Below are 13,835 nucleotides of genomic sequence, written 5' to 3'. Positions count from 1 at the left end.
CATAGGTGAAGGTAACTGTGGCCTGAGGGGCTTTTTGAGCCCCACACTCCCTTCTGAATCACTCTTTGTGAGATGATGTCTGAGTGCTATAGACTCTCAAGCCACTTAGATGTAAATTTGCTCTCTGGGATGAATTGCTCTTGGGAACGTACATGTCTGTTATACAGCTTTTCACCAGGGGAAAGAATTATGGAGCCAGCTCTGATGTGGCAAGCCCACTTACTTCCTGTTTGTGAGAGTGAGGGCATTTTGGCTTCCATCACTCATTTAGGATGACTAACAGTATTTAGCTGGGAGAATGCTCTGTTTGTGTGTAAAACTGCTATGACTGAGTCTGTCTGGCTGACACCCCAGATCCCCAGATGTAAAAACATATTAGTGTTCCTAAAGAAGGGTGGTACATTTTTTTCAAATTAAAAAAGATCTGATTGGGAAATACTGTTTTTACCAGGACTTGGAACGTTGGCCTCAGAATTATTAGTTCTTTATAACTGTAATGAAGTTAGTTTTCAATGCATCAGGGAAAGTGAGTTTGTGGTTTTCTGTTAGCAGTGGAGGGGATTATGATCTTCAGACACTAATTCTCTTATATAACTGTGTTTAGCCTGACAATTTGATTCACTTTTTCTCACTGTGTCTTCAACTGTTCACTCATTTGACTTTTTGCTACATACTGCAGACATATAAAGATGAATTTGACATTATTATATACTTATAGATGAATAGGAAAAATAAAATACTTACAAATGACAATTCACGTGTTTAAAAAGAACCCTTTCAGCGAATGTGAAGAGAATTAGATGTTGAGAGTGGGATTCCCTTCGATTTTTTTCTTTGTGAGAATGGCAGAGTCCAGAGTTGAGGAAATGGATCCTTAACATAAAAGTTGGAAGGAGAGGTCTCTTGGGAGGGCAGGAGTTTGATCTGAGCCCTGTAGATGCCCAGGTTGTGGACCTGGGAGTGTGGAGGGCTGTTGGGGGGAAGGAAGGATGTTTCACATAGAGCAAGCTGAAAGCAGAGGTCATAGAAATCAGGTTGTCAAGTCTGGTGGGGCCAGGTGGTAGAAAACCCTGAATTCCAGGAGTTTGTAACATTTCATGGCTGTATCTGGTAAACAATACCCAAGTACTGCATTACTTTCCCCTGTCTCATATAGAATACAGAGGACTCACCAGGTCATTTCATGGCCACTGGTTTGCTCCAGTGTATCAACTCTGTTATCCCAACCACCATACTTCATTCATTCCTGTGTCCTGATGCTCACAAATCCCCTGTAAAAGAAATAATACAAAAGGTTTTTGTGAATTACCATGGATTCCCCATAAAACCTCAGTGCTCCTCAGCATTGGGAGGCCATGTGCACTAACCGTTTTCTCAGGTCACCTTCAGGGATGTGCCCTGCTAGCTAGCAATGAGTTGATGCCCACACTAAGGAGGATGAAGCAAGGGTGGGGTGGGGAAGAAGCTGGTGGTTTGCCAGCACTTTTAGTAAAATACAGTCTTGTATTAACTCTCTGAACATCGAATGCAAATGCATAGTTCAGGTCAAAATCTGCAGAGGTTCTTTATAGCACAGGGCATAGAATGTCTGTGTGCTGCACCACTTTCAAGAGATACTTGGGCATTTGTGCTGCCATGTGTGGTCTCCTGTGCATGCAGAGTGAGCCAGACCTCTACAAGTATAAGACCATGAAACTGGGCTAACTGTTGGAAGAGGGAAGGCCATAGTCTGTTGTATAAGGAAAAGAAAATCAGACCTCACTATGTTCTGGGTGCAAGTTGCCAAATGATGCCTATTTGTGTGTCTGCTTTTCTACCCCTCCTCTTGGAGTGGCCTAAGGATGAGTTCTGTTCTGACTTTATTTCTCCCTAGGAAGGAAATGAGGCCACCCAGAAGGATCAAGTATGGGTATCTCTTTTTAATATGTTCAGTTTTTTTGATTGGTAATATGTATATGCACAGCAGAAAATTCCAGCAGTATAGGAGGTTAAACAGTGACAGCTAAGTCCCCAGAAACTCATAATACAATACTTAAAAGCTTGGTTATTCACTGAACTTCCTGGGTTCAAGTCCTGGTTCTAGGCTTTCCCACTTCCTGGCTGTATGACTTTGGGCAAGTCCATTAGATTGTCTGTGTTTAGTTTTAGCAAATGTAAAATGGTTACGATTTTTATGGGATTGGTGAGCTAATACTTGCAAAGCACTAGGTAGTGCCTGGCACATAGTAAAGACTACATGAGTGTGTGTGTGTGAGAAAAATAAAATATATTCCTTCTGAGCCACTGAGTTTCCTTCCAGGGGTAATCACTGTTCCTTGTTTCTTTTTCATCTTCATTTAAAGAAGGTTATACATTGGGGAAAATAGTAAGTATTTTTCTGCTTTATTTTTACTTCGTTTTCTTAGGATGTGACTGAGTTTGATAGAATAACGGCCAACCCCTAAGGCCATCCTTAGTTGGCAGAACTGTGAATTTGGCAGAAGGGATGTTAGTGGCAAAAGGAACACTGCAGATGGGAACAAGATAAGGATTTTAAGATGTGGAAATTACCTTAGATTACCTGTGTGGTCCATTGTCATCACAGGGGTCCTTCTAAGAGGGAGGCAGGAGGGTCAGAATCTGAGAAGTAAATGTGACAAGGGAAATGGAGGTCAGGTCAGTGTGATATGGGGCCATGAGCCAAGTGATGGAGGCCACCTCCAGAAGGAAGTTAGAAAAGGAATGAAAACAGTTCTCTCTAAACGATCCCCACATCTCCAGGGGCTGTGCAGTACTGCTGGCTGTAAGATTGTAAGTTTGTGTTTCTGTGAAAAGCTCTGTGTTTGCTGGAAGAGATACAAAGGGGTTTCTGTGGTGGGGAGGCAGATGTGGGGACACAGTCAACATCCACCATTGCAACTGGTCTAGTTCCATGATTTCCAAGCCTGTTTGTCTCTTTCTGGACCTTAACTGTCAATTATTGAGGATACCAAAGAGAGTTAGTTATAGGGGATATTTAGCATATTAGAAATTTAAGTAGAAATTTTCAATTTATTAATTTATTTTAAAATAACAATGAGTCCATTTCATGTTAATACACTAAGCGTAGTTTTTTTTGTTTGTTTTTAAAATTTTTTTTTTGTGGAACTGGGTTTAAACTTAGGGCTTTGCACTTGCTAAGCAGCGGTTCTATTGCTTGAACCACACCTTCAGTCCATTTTGCTGTGGTTATTTTGGAGATGGAGGATCTCATGTACTATTTGCCCAGGCTGGCCTTAAACCTGGATCCTCCCAATCTCAGACTCCCAAGAAGTTAGGATTACAAATGTGAGCTACTATGCCTGCCTCATAGGCATAGTTTTAATGACATGTTTCTTTAAACAAAAACAAATTAGTAAGACTAGCCTTTTTCCACATTTTTGCAAATCTCTTCAATGTGTATCTTAATAGAAGATAGCTGGCGTCTTACATCAGCAAATTCATCCTCTCTGTGGCAGTGTGTTATTTGGTTAGATGTTATTTGAAGAACATCTAACCTCACACAGGTAAGTGTATTTGGGAAAGGATTTTAATTTTAATTGCCCTTTGAGATAATTATTTTATGTTATACCAAAACTCAACAGGTGGTTAGTTCTTTAGGGCTAGTGGCAGCATGAAATCCCAGCAGTTATTGTGGACTTTTCTTACTTGGCTATATTAAAATTCAGTGGCTTAACTTGAACTTGAAATGGATCTTTTACTCGTGCATTGTTTTGTGACACACGTTATTTATTTGGAAAATACAGGAGCATTGAGTTATGTGGCTCTTTCAAATATGGACATTTCCTTGTATAAGATTAAAAGTCTTACTCATATCTCATCAGAAAAGTCTTCTCTTGGAGCTGTCCTGCTCATGGTGGTAGGTACAAATTTTCCGGGATCCTGTGTTTTGCTAGAAAGTTCGAATCATATTTACAAATACTGTCAGTGGTTTCCTCAGAAGTCTCACTTTGTTCATTTTACAGAAGATATTTTCTGTCAGTTTTGTTTTTGAGTAAAAATCTTGTTTTATGAGACATGTGGTTAGTTCACTTGCAACACAGTCCACTGATGGACTTCATTGAGGATGTAGCCAAAGAGCTGTGTGTACTTCCCAAACATGTGCCAAGGGTTGGGAATTAGGAAATTAACAAGTTTTCCTGCTTTGTCAAGGACATTTTAAAGCACAGCTGGCGTGTTTCTCAATGTTACTGTGACTGGCAGTTTGAGCTGCTGCCTGGATGCATCCTCGTATGCCCTCAGACTCTCCCACCATTGCCCTGCACCAGCTGTGCAAATGTCCTCAGGGAAAACAGAAAAGGACACTTGGCATTATTCTCATGATACTGGAGACCTCTAGAAAGGGCCTTAGTGGCCTCCAGAGGCCATAGTGTACATGGAGATGGCTGTTCTCCTCCACAAGGAGGAGCTGAAAACTCATGTCTGCTTCTGAGGGAGGATGAAGTTCAGCTCTGGAGAACAGGAGGTGGATGCAGAGGCAGTGTGTGTTCTAGGAGCAGAGAAGTGAGCAGGGGCTTGGAGAGGTGTGTGAATGGGGAGGAGGAGAAGTCAAGATAGGACAGAGGAGCAGGGGCCAGGTGACAAAGGGGCTGGAGGCCAGGCAGAGAAGCCCTGGTGAGACAGTTTCACGGGGTAAGAATGAGCTCCCATGAGAGTGATGTAGTTCCTGCATGTGGGAAAGACAGGCTGTGCTAGTGTCCAGGCTGGGAAGGGCACTGGACTGCCTACATCCTCCTGCAGAGGCAGGAGTTGGGCCGGATGGGGTTGAAGTAAAAGCACAGTAAGGAGGTTATATGGTGTACTCATAGGCAATAAATATGCTAGAATAAAGGTGGATCAGGCCTGCAAGGGTCAGCTAGAACAGGGCAGGTTGCCGTTGACAATAGGACGTGCCTCAGTAGGACACACTGAGCGAAGGCTGGAAGGAAGTGAGGGGTGGAGCCTTGTGGACATTGGGTAGCAAAGCTTTCTAGGCTGAGGGAACACCCTAAATCCCTGAGATGGGTGTGTAAGTGGTGTGTTTAAGGACTGGTGAGTAGCTGGTGAGCCTGGAAGATCAAGGGCTCTGCAAAGCAGTGAGGAGGAGGCCAGAGGAAGTATGAGGCCAGCTTGAAGCCACCTTCAGGTCTGCCATTCATCTGAGGAAAATGCAGAGCCATTGTCCATGTTTGAGCAGAGAAGTGATGTGACCACTGTTTCCCAGGAGCACGAGTGCCTGTGGAGAGAATACATGAGATGAAGAAGCCCACAGCAGAATGCAGGGTTTTGCAGACCTGGTGAGAGGTGGTGGCGGTGGGCATAGAATCCACAGAGTTGGCTCAGAGACTTGGTGTGGGCACAAGGGTGGGGGAGGGGCCAAGGATGGCTCACCTGTCCTGGCTTGAGCAATAGAAGATGGAGTTGCCATCAACCAAGATGGAAGACTGTGTGAGGAGCTGCTGTGGGGAAAGGCCAGGACATCTGGGGACGCCTCTGGTTAAACATTTTTGATGATATTGAATATGGTGCCTGCTTCCACAATGCTTTTGAAATGGCTTATCGTGAAAGGCCTTTATACAGTCCTACAAAATTCACCAAAACTTGCAACATAAAGAGAAAAGGAGATTTGAGTGACAGCTTCCCTACTTTAAACATTTTTTACTTCTCAAGGTAGACATGGTGGCACATGTCTGTAATCTCAGCATTTGGGAGGCTGAGGAAGGAGGATTACTAGTTTGAGGCCAGTTTGGACTAAATGATGAGACTGCCTTAAAAAAAAGTTTTTCACTTCTCTTGTAAAGCAAACATTTGTTTACAGGAGAAAAAAGCCAATAAATACTTGAAACACAATGGAGCACTTTATTCCTTTCGCTCACAGAATCTCATTCGTGATGCTGCAGTACTCAGCTAGGATTATCTGTAAATTGTCCATTCCCATATAAATCCTTTCATCTTTTATCCTCTTTTCCCCACTTTTGGCCATTAGTAATCTTTAACATGTAGTGAGAAATGTGCCAAAGTTCAAATCATCCAATTTTGTTAGTTGTTGGCAGCCCTGGGAACACGTCTTTGGAAATAGGCATATGAAATTGTTAGCAAAATGGTTGTGTGTCTTCTGCCAGGAGCTCCAGCCAACCACCCTGGAGCATTTCTGGAGAAGCAGAAGGTCCTCTTCCCAAGGGGCCTGCTGTCAGAGGTGTTTTCGGCCAAGCATGCATAAGCCACCAAATGGAATGACGTGTTGTCATCTACTGTTTCACCCACCCTTCAACACACCGTTCTCCTGAACGGCCATTTGTGACTCTAATTCTGACTTTTATGTTTCCACTGATGAATGATCATGTCCAATTTCTGTGAACTTCAGGTGTCTTTATAAATTAGTATTAGCAAAATTGAGTGCTTATTGCATTTCGTCATTATTGCTTTCTAAAAATGAGAAAAGGGGAGCTGCTGACAAGCAGCCTGGATTTCATGACTCCAAATGCCAGTCAGTAAGTGTGCCTGGGTAGGGCGCCTTCAAGCCACGCGAATGTCATTTGGTCTTGAGCAGGTCAGTCTGCGTTCACTGGAACTGGAGAAGATTTAGACATTTATCATGTGTGTTTAAGAGGTGAGGCATGAATAGAAGTTTATAATTTTTTTATGCCTCTGGGAATGGAAGTTGACAGAATCTGGGTATTCACCTTTTGTGCTTCTCTCTTTGTATTTTATTTGGTAAGAAGTAGGGGGCTGTCTGCAAGTGACATTGGATGGCCCATGGACTCCTCTTGTTTTTATGATCTCAGTGCCTTCTGTCTGGGTACCTGAGATAGAAGTTAGTATTTATTGCCTTGTAGTATCACTCTCTGTGTGCTTTCCATACCTTATCTACTACTGAGAATCCCTTAAAGACAGGGACTTGGAAGAAGACAAAGATGTTGAAGACACAGCAGCTGGTGCACTTCTTGGTATGTTGCCAGTGTTAAGTAACTAGCTGTTGAGTGAAAGGAAGGTTATTAGGAAACTCTCAGCCTAGTATTGCTGCCAGTGGGGGATAGGGGAATTGAAAAGTGTCCCTGGAACACACCTCAGTGCTTCCCAGATGTCCTTACTGATACTGATCCTATGCAGTGAAACTGGGAGGCATTCTCAGAGCCAGCTTACACTTACTGGCACGCACAAGCAGGAAACTCACTCTTTCTCTCATATTGGTGTTTAAACCTGGGACCTCACACTTGCTAGGCAGGCAGGCACTCTACCACATGAACCATGCCTCCAGCCCTTTATGCTTTAGTTTGTTTTTAGACAGGGTCTTGCACTTTTGCTGATAAGCCTTGGACCTGGATCTCCTACCTCCACCTCCTGAATATCTGGGATTACAGGTATAAGGCACCATGCCCAGTCCTTTGCAGAGTCTTATTGCACATCCTTGGGAGCCCATGGAGCCCAGTTACTTTTCTATGTTTGCCCTCCTTTGAGAGAGCTGGCTGGCGTCTGTGACATTAATAAACCAAAACAACAAATAAGAGAAACAGTGACTTCTCTATTACTAGTGTGGCTCGGTACTGATAGTGAGATGTGTTTTGAGTTTAACTTGTGGCGGGGGAACAACATTTATAAAAGGCTATGGGTCCAGTGTGAGGGTATCTGCATTTCAGTCCCCAACCATGTTACATGTGAACTTGGACGGGTTACTGTTACTTCTGTTTCCTGGGCTCTTAACATGAGGTATCAGACAAATCAGTTTAAGCTTTTTCCTTTCTTTCTCCAAAGTTCATTTATTTTATATGATAAAAGCAATAATTTAATTTCTGTCAGAATGTGCATTTCTTACAAAAGTTTATAAAGTGAAAAGAGTGAGTAGCAAATCAAGCATTCCATTTGGTTTTGTAGTGAGTCTCATTACCTCTTTAAATAGAGTCAGGTCTTGACTGCTGGGGAGAAGGTGTTTGTTAAAGCTTTGTAATAATAGCAGGCTGTCTCGGTATAAAGATCACAAAGAGCCCTAAGAGCTCTAATTACACCCTGACGGAGCAGAGACGTGTTATTATCATTTTGCTCTCACAGCTGGGTAAATCAAGGCACAGAGACACACCAAGTCACCAGTAACGTGGGTAAGGTCATAGTCTCAGATAAAGATAGAACTGTGTTGTCCTGCTTTTCCATCTACATAAGAGAAATGTCTGGATTTTAAGCATCCTTTTCCTTTTTAAAGATTTCTCTATTAATATATGTAGTGAAAAGCTCAGTACCTATTTTCCCTGCAATAAAGCAAATTTTGATGCAGTTGGGTTAATGATGGCTTTGGTTTCTTACCTTGGTTTTTATCTGGGACGGGGGTGGTAATTAGAAACAACCAGCCTTGTGACGTCTGGGGCTTTCTCCGCTCAGAGAAGGCCAGTGGCTTGCTATAATAGTCTGACTCTCTGTAGTCTTGTGCCTTTGGGATGGCTCATCTGTTTTTCATGAACCTTATAAAAGGGTGACCATGTACTTTGCGTGGTTTTGCTCTTTTCAACTCACTATGTGGTGTTTTATTATAAATTCTAATCTTTCTCCTATACAGTCTGCACTGACATTGTTACCTTTTTTAAAAAAATAACTGAATATAATTTATGTCCCATACAGTTTACCTTTATAGTATATAATTCAGTGGTTTTTAGTATAATCATGAAAGTGTACAACTGACACATCGGAAGTCAGTTCACATTTTCTTCTCCTCAGCTCTTGGCATCCACTAGTGTACTGTCTGTTTCTACAGAGTGGCCAATTCTGGACACTTTGTACAAATAGGATTGTACAATATGTAGCCTGTCATGCCTGGCTTGTTTCACTTACCAGGTTCATTCGTGTTGTAGCATAGATCAGGTCTGCATTCCTCTTCAGGGCTGAATAATATTCTACTTTACTTTTTTTTCCCCCGTTTGTTACTGGGGTTTGAATTCAGGGACTCATGCTTGCTAGGCAGGCACTTTACCAATAGAGTCACTCAGCCAGCCCAGTTTACCCCTCTCCCCCCATTTAAAAAAAATTCAAAAGAACAATAGCACTTACTGAAAACAGGTGCCACTCAGGTTTTATTTTTCCCAAATGGAATCTTGTGCATACTTTTTTTTCTTTTTTTAGTTTTTTTCCCCCCCTCAAGATCTTTAAATAGAACACCAGATAAGTAGTTTGTAAGACTTTTGGACTTAAATTCCACTTTATTGAAATTCTCTAAGTGTCTGAAATGCACTGTGGTCCATTACTTGCTCCTTGCCCCAGATGGAGCTAAGCATGGCTTTTGGTTGGTTTTCTCAGCTCTAGTGGCTATCAGTGCTCAGTAAACCAAATCGTTAGCTGATTATTTTTTGTTGGGGGTCCTGGTAAGGTGCAAGGGAGGCCCTCTGCCTTCTTTCGTTCGCTGAGCACACTGCCTGGGTCACAGCGGTTGCCTCCCTGGAGAAGGAGGTGTAATGGGTATTATCTAATTCTCTTCCTCCTAAGTTATACTCTGCCATATCTCTAAGGAGGCCTGTATGTTGCAGTGAGTGTGGAGATGGCTGACCGCACATTGCTGCCCTGAAAGCCTGGGCTGCACTCCACTCCTGCTCCTCTGAGCATCCTTTTGACTCTGAGGGTATTTGTCATGAGACCACTGCATTAAATCATGGCAGCTTGCTCTTAGGAAATCTTTGCTGTCTCCATTTACTTCTCTGTTTATCACTAGTGGTTGCTTACACGGTCAAGAACATGACTGATTGGATTGTGACTTCAGGTTAAATGGACATGGCAGATTTATGAAATTTACCTTTTTCTGGAAAGGTATTTATACTGCGATATAATTTCATGGTCATGCTTGGAGTTTCCTGAACACAAGAATAATGACAATAAATAATAACAATAAAGAATGGAGGGTCCTATGCAACAAGTGGGTTGATTTTTATCTTATAAAACATGTAATATAAATGGTGATCTTTTGGTTCAGGATATGACTAGCTTTTGAATGTGGTCAACTCAATTATTTTTCTTTCTGAAATTGTCCATTTTCAGTTCCTATTATTTCACTTAAATGCCGTATTTTCATTGTTTCACTGACGAATGGGGACTGAGTAAGATTTGCCTGGATGACAGAGTGCAATGAATGCCATTAATGAAAAGGTGTTGCCAACCACTGTGTTTTATTTTATTTTTTGGCAGTACTGGGATTTGAACTCAGGGCTTTGCTCTAGGTAGGCAAGTGCTCTACCACAACCCCCAGCCACTACATTGTAAAGTAGAAGCATGAAAGAATTTAGGGAAACCTGAATTAGCTAAAAATAAGCATGGTTCTCCAAAGTTTGCATATTTGTGAGATTCTGAGCCTTTCTTTGCAAATGACCTAGGGTCCAATGTGTTCTTGGCACCATAACTACATCTTGTGATCATTAACACAGAGTTTTGTAATAATAGATGAGCAAAAAAATCTTAATTTTGTATTCATAAAATGCTGTTATTCTTCAGCTGGCAGCTTTGATTTACCAAAACATGTATCTTTTCTTAAAATTGCCTTTGGAATTAAGAATTCTCCTCAACCCCAGTGATGCTAAGGAGAAGGAACTGAATAGGTAACTTCTCAGTTTCTTTTCTGTCCTATCAGTTTTGACTCTCTATGAGCTGTTCACTTAAGGTAGGGCACAGTAGAAATTCTGAGAAATTGAACAATTGACTAGATTAAGACTGTAATTCAGACAAATCATGTTATCTGAATGCAAGAAGATAGAAAGCAGAATGTAAGTATTAAATGTCAAAGATGTGTAACTGTAATGCCACAATGGATTATGTAGTTGAAAACTTAATTAACCAGTTACTATTCACTTGGAACTTCTTTGATGCCATTTAAAGAAATTTTTTTCACTCTTTTTCATAGAAGAGTGTCCTATACTTTTTACTTTAAGTCATCAATCCTTAGACACTCTTCTAATCAATGAGAACATTTTTGAAGCTGAGAGAAGAGTCCCAATTCAATATGCTGGTTGCTTGTCTGACTGTTTTTTAAGAGCATTAGTGAGCTCCTGGAAAGTGAGGAGTTCCATGCTCCCTGTGCCATTGCTCTGCGCCAGGTGCTTTTGCTGTGTTTTGCCTCCTGTGATACCACTTGACTCTCCCAGAACAGAAGTTGGGATCATGGCCCTGGGGAGAGGCTGGTCCCAGAAGGGAGACATTGCCCACGAGGTGACGTTTTGGAGGGTGGTGGTTCTGCTTCTGGTGATCATGGTATTTTCGGGATGGTGTACCTAGTGGTGGGGACACAGTTGCTGGACATCCTGAAGGGTTCGGATCAACCCTATACACTGTGATGCTTTGAACCAACCTTCGTGAAAGTGGGAAGCAGGTAAAGGATGGGCAGAGCCAGGAATGGCTCCATTTTGCAAATGAGCACAAATTATGTTTTTCCCATGGTGAGAGGACACTTTGGAGTCTCTACGAATGCCCCAGCCCAGTAAATAAAAGGGAAGTATGTCCTGTTTACTTGTTCTGAACTTACATGTTCAGAACTTACTTGGCCAAGTGCTGTTGCCCTTTTGGAAAATTATGTTAGGATGGCAGCCCCATGTGGCAGCAGCTGGTAATGAAGCTGTGACATGGTCACCATCTCTGTGTGTCAGTGGTGGACAGCTTCCACACAGTTTCTGGAGTGGCTGTGTCACTGCTTACATACTGAAACACACTTTAAAAGAATTACAAATCACTTTCCATTTATTTTTCTCCCTGCTTTGTTACTAGGTCACTATTTTGCCTTTTATGAAATTACGTTGAGTATGGTTTTTATTTCAGGAAAGGAGAAGTATGTATTATTGAAAAGAGGGTTTTGGGTCAGATGATATTGACTGTACTAAAACTTTCAAAGCATAGTTTAAAAAAAACCCAGGGGTTATGGATATAGCTCAGAGGTGGAGCATGTGCTTAGTGTGCACGAGGCCCTGGGTTCAATTCCCAGCAGTGAAAAAAATTTCCATTCCCTTCTCCATCCTTTCAGTCTACTTCAGATGAATCCTTAATCCCCAAATCAAACCAGAGTTGATGCTGTGGCTACTGCCTCAGTCTGTTTGTGCTGCTGCAGCAGAATGCCACAGGCTGGACATTGCTAAACTGAAGTTTACTGGCTATAGTTCTGAAGTCCATGTTCAAGACACCAGCAGGTCTGGTGAATCTGACTCCACAATGGTACATTGGGCTGTGTGTCCTCATGTGACAGAATCCCAAGGGTAGCAGTGCAGGAGGGAGCAGACCTACTTTCAAGAGCCTTTCTCCAGTGGCATTGATCTCACATCCTAAGTACCTCATTAGGCCCCACCTCCCAGCACTGTCCACTGCGGGGGGTTATCTTTCCAGCACATGAGCTGGGAGGACACATTCAAATCATAGCATTGTGGTAGACCTCCACTGGTTTTCCAAAAACAAAGCCTTAAAGCACCCAGGACAACAAATGTTCTGTCCTTTGCATTTCTTCTTCTCAGACACAGTGATTAATAGCCATCTTGAGATCTTTCACTCTGAGGACTCAAGAGGCACTCTTAAACTTTTGGGCACAGTGATGGCTTTTTCTAGAGCCAGTGCTTTCTCAGGAGGGGAGGTCCTTCCTGGTCCTCCTTACAGCAATAGGATCTGCAGGCGTCCACTTGGCTGGTTTCCAGGGGCCAGGAAGAACTTACTGCCTCTTCTCTTGCTACCTAATTAAGTAAGAAGGAGGCAGCCAGCAAGACTGGGATTATGGGATTATGGAATGGCATCAGCAAAATGAACCAAACACAGCAGCCTCCTAAAATGAGAGTCAGGCTTTCTTAGGGTCGGGCTTCAGGTGGAATGCCACAACCATGTGGAACAACCGTGTGCCCTCTCCCAGGTTTCCCAGTGCCACCCTCTTCCAAAGAATCCCCCTCTTGACTATCAGAGTAAGCACCTGGATATAGTGGTGCTTCTTAGGTGACAAGGAAAATAAGTAGCAAGACCTGCACTCCTGCATTTAACTGTGGTAGATCAGGTTTGGAAGTGATGTAACTGTGAACTTTGAATTCACCTTATGAGCTGTGTGGGCATGGTGACCTTAACTTTGGCATATCCTGATGTACCTATTTTTAAGTGGTACTTAGGATGCTACTTTAATACAGATTTGTCCTTTAATTGTAAAAGATTTGGGATTGCCAGTTCTTTGGCTGACTGCAGCAGTAATGGAGTATGCACTGATGCATGGTTCAGGAAGAAATTAAATATTAGGTGTCTCATACCCTAAAGCCTGTTTTTCTCTGTTGTCTGTCAGGAATTATAGGACATACAGCAGGGTGGGGAGGCAGCTGCCCCGTGTGCTGCCCACTTGTAAACCATATTTGCTGATTAAAGGAGAAAGGTGGCTGAGTCTGGTTTCACCATAGCCCCTGCCATAGTAACTGGTGCCTGGCAGATGCTCACTGCCTGGCACTCATCTGAATGAGGGAATCAATGAGTGAGTTGGTTCAAATGGAGCAGCTTAGACTGTAACTTGGGGCATTGATGTTCTGCTCACACTGTTGTCCGTTTTAAACTTTTAAGTGTTTCAAATTGTTAGACCTTACCCCAAACTTAATTTCTATAGGAAATACGAGAAAGACAAAAGATTATATTTAACAGGTACAAGTAGCTCTCTTGCCTTGAGCTTATAATTTGGTTATTTTTCCATTATTTACAATTGCTTCCACCACTTTTCTGGATATGTCTGGGCATCAGTGCTGTACAGTGCTGTTCAGGTGGAAGGAAGGGTAGGCAGGAAGCAAGTGCTCAGTGTTGTGCACAGGGGTGAAGAGCTCTAAGCTGTGTCATAGTGCACACACCCTGATGAGGAGGCTCTCCAGGCGGATCTCAGT

The 13,835-nt window shown here is 42.5% G+C and overlaps 1 protein-coding gene across 9 annotated transcripts in view; it reads left to right on the top strand.

Annotated features, from left to right (window-relative positions):
- Window positions 1–13,835, top strand: part of Tiam2 (TIAM Rac1 associated GEF 2) — a 247,951-nt gene that overhangs the window by 191,964 nt on the left and 42,152 nt on the right. Inside the window, exon 1 of one of the 9 annotated variants that reach the window (XM_074071846.1) lies at window positions 4,374–5,294. The exons of the other annotated variants lie outside the window; for them this stretch is intronic. The gene's annotated coding sequence lies outside the window, so the exon portion shown is untranslated. Of the gene's footprint in view, window positions 1–4,373; window positions 5,295–13,835 lie in introns of those variants that run through there. 9 annotated transcript variants of the gene reach the window in all.

This window comes from Castor canadensis, chromosome 1 (genome assembly GCF_047511655.1).
Source record: "Castor canadensis chromosome 1, mCasCan1.hap1v2, whole genome shotgun sequence".
Lineage (NCBI taxonomy): Eukaryota > Metazoa > Chordata > Mammalia > Rodentia > Castoridae > Castor > Castor canadensis.
Note: the sequence above shows the minus strand (reverse complement) of the source record. Positions and strands in the feature narration are given on the sequence as shown.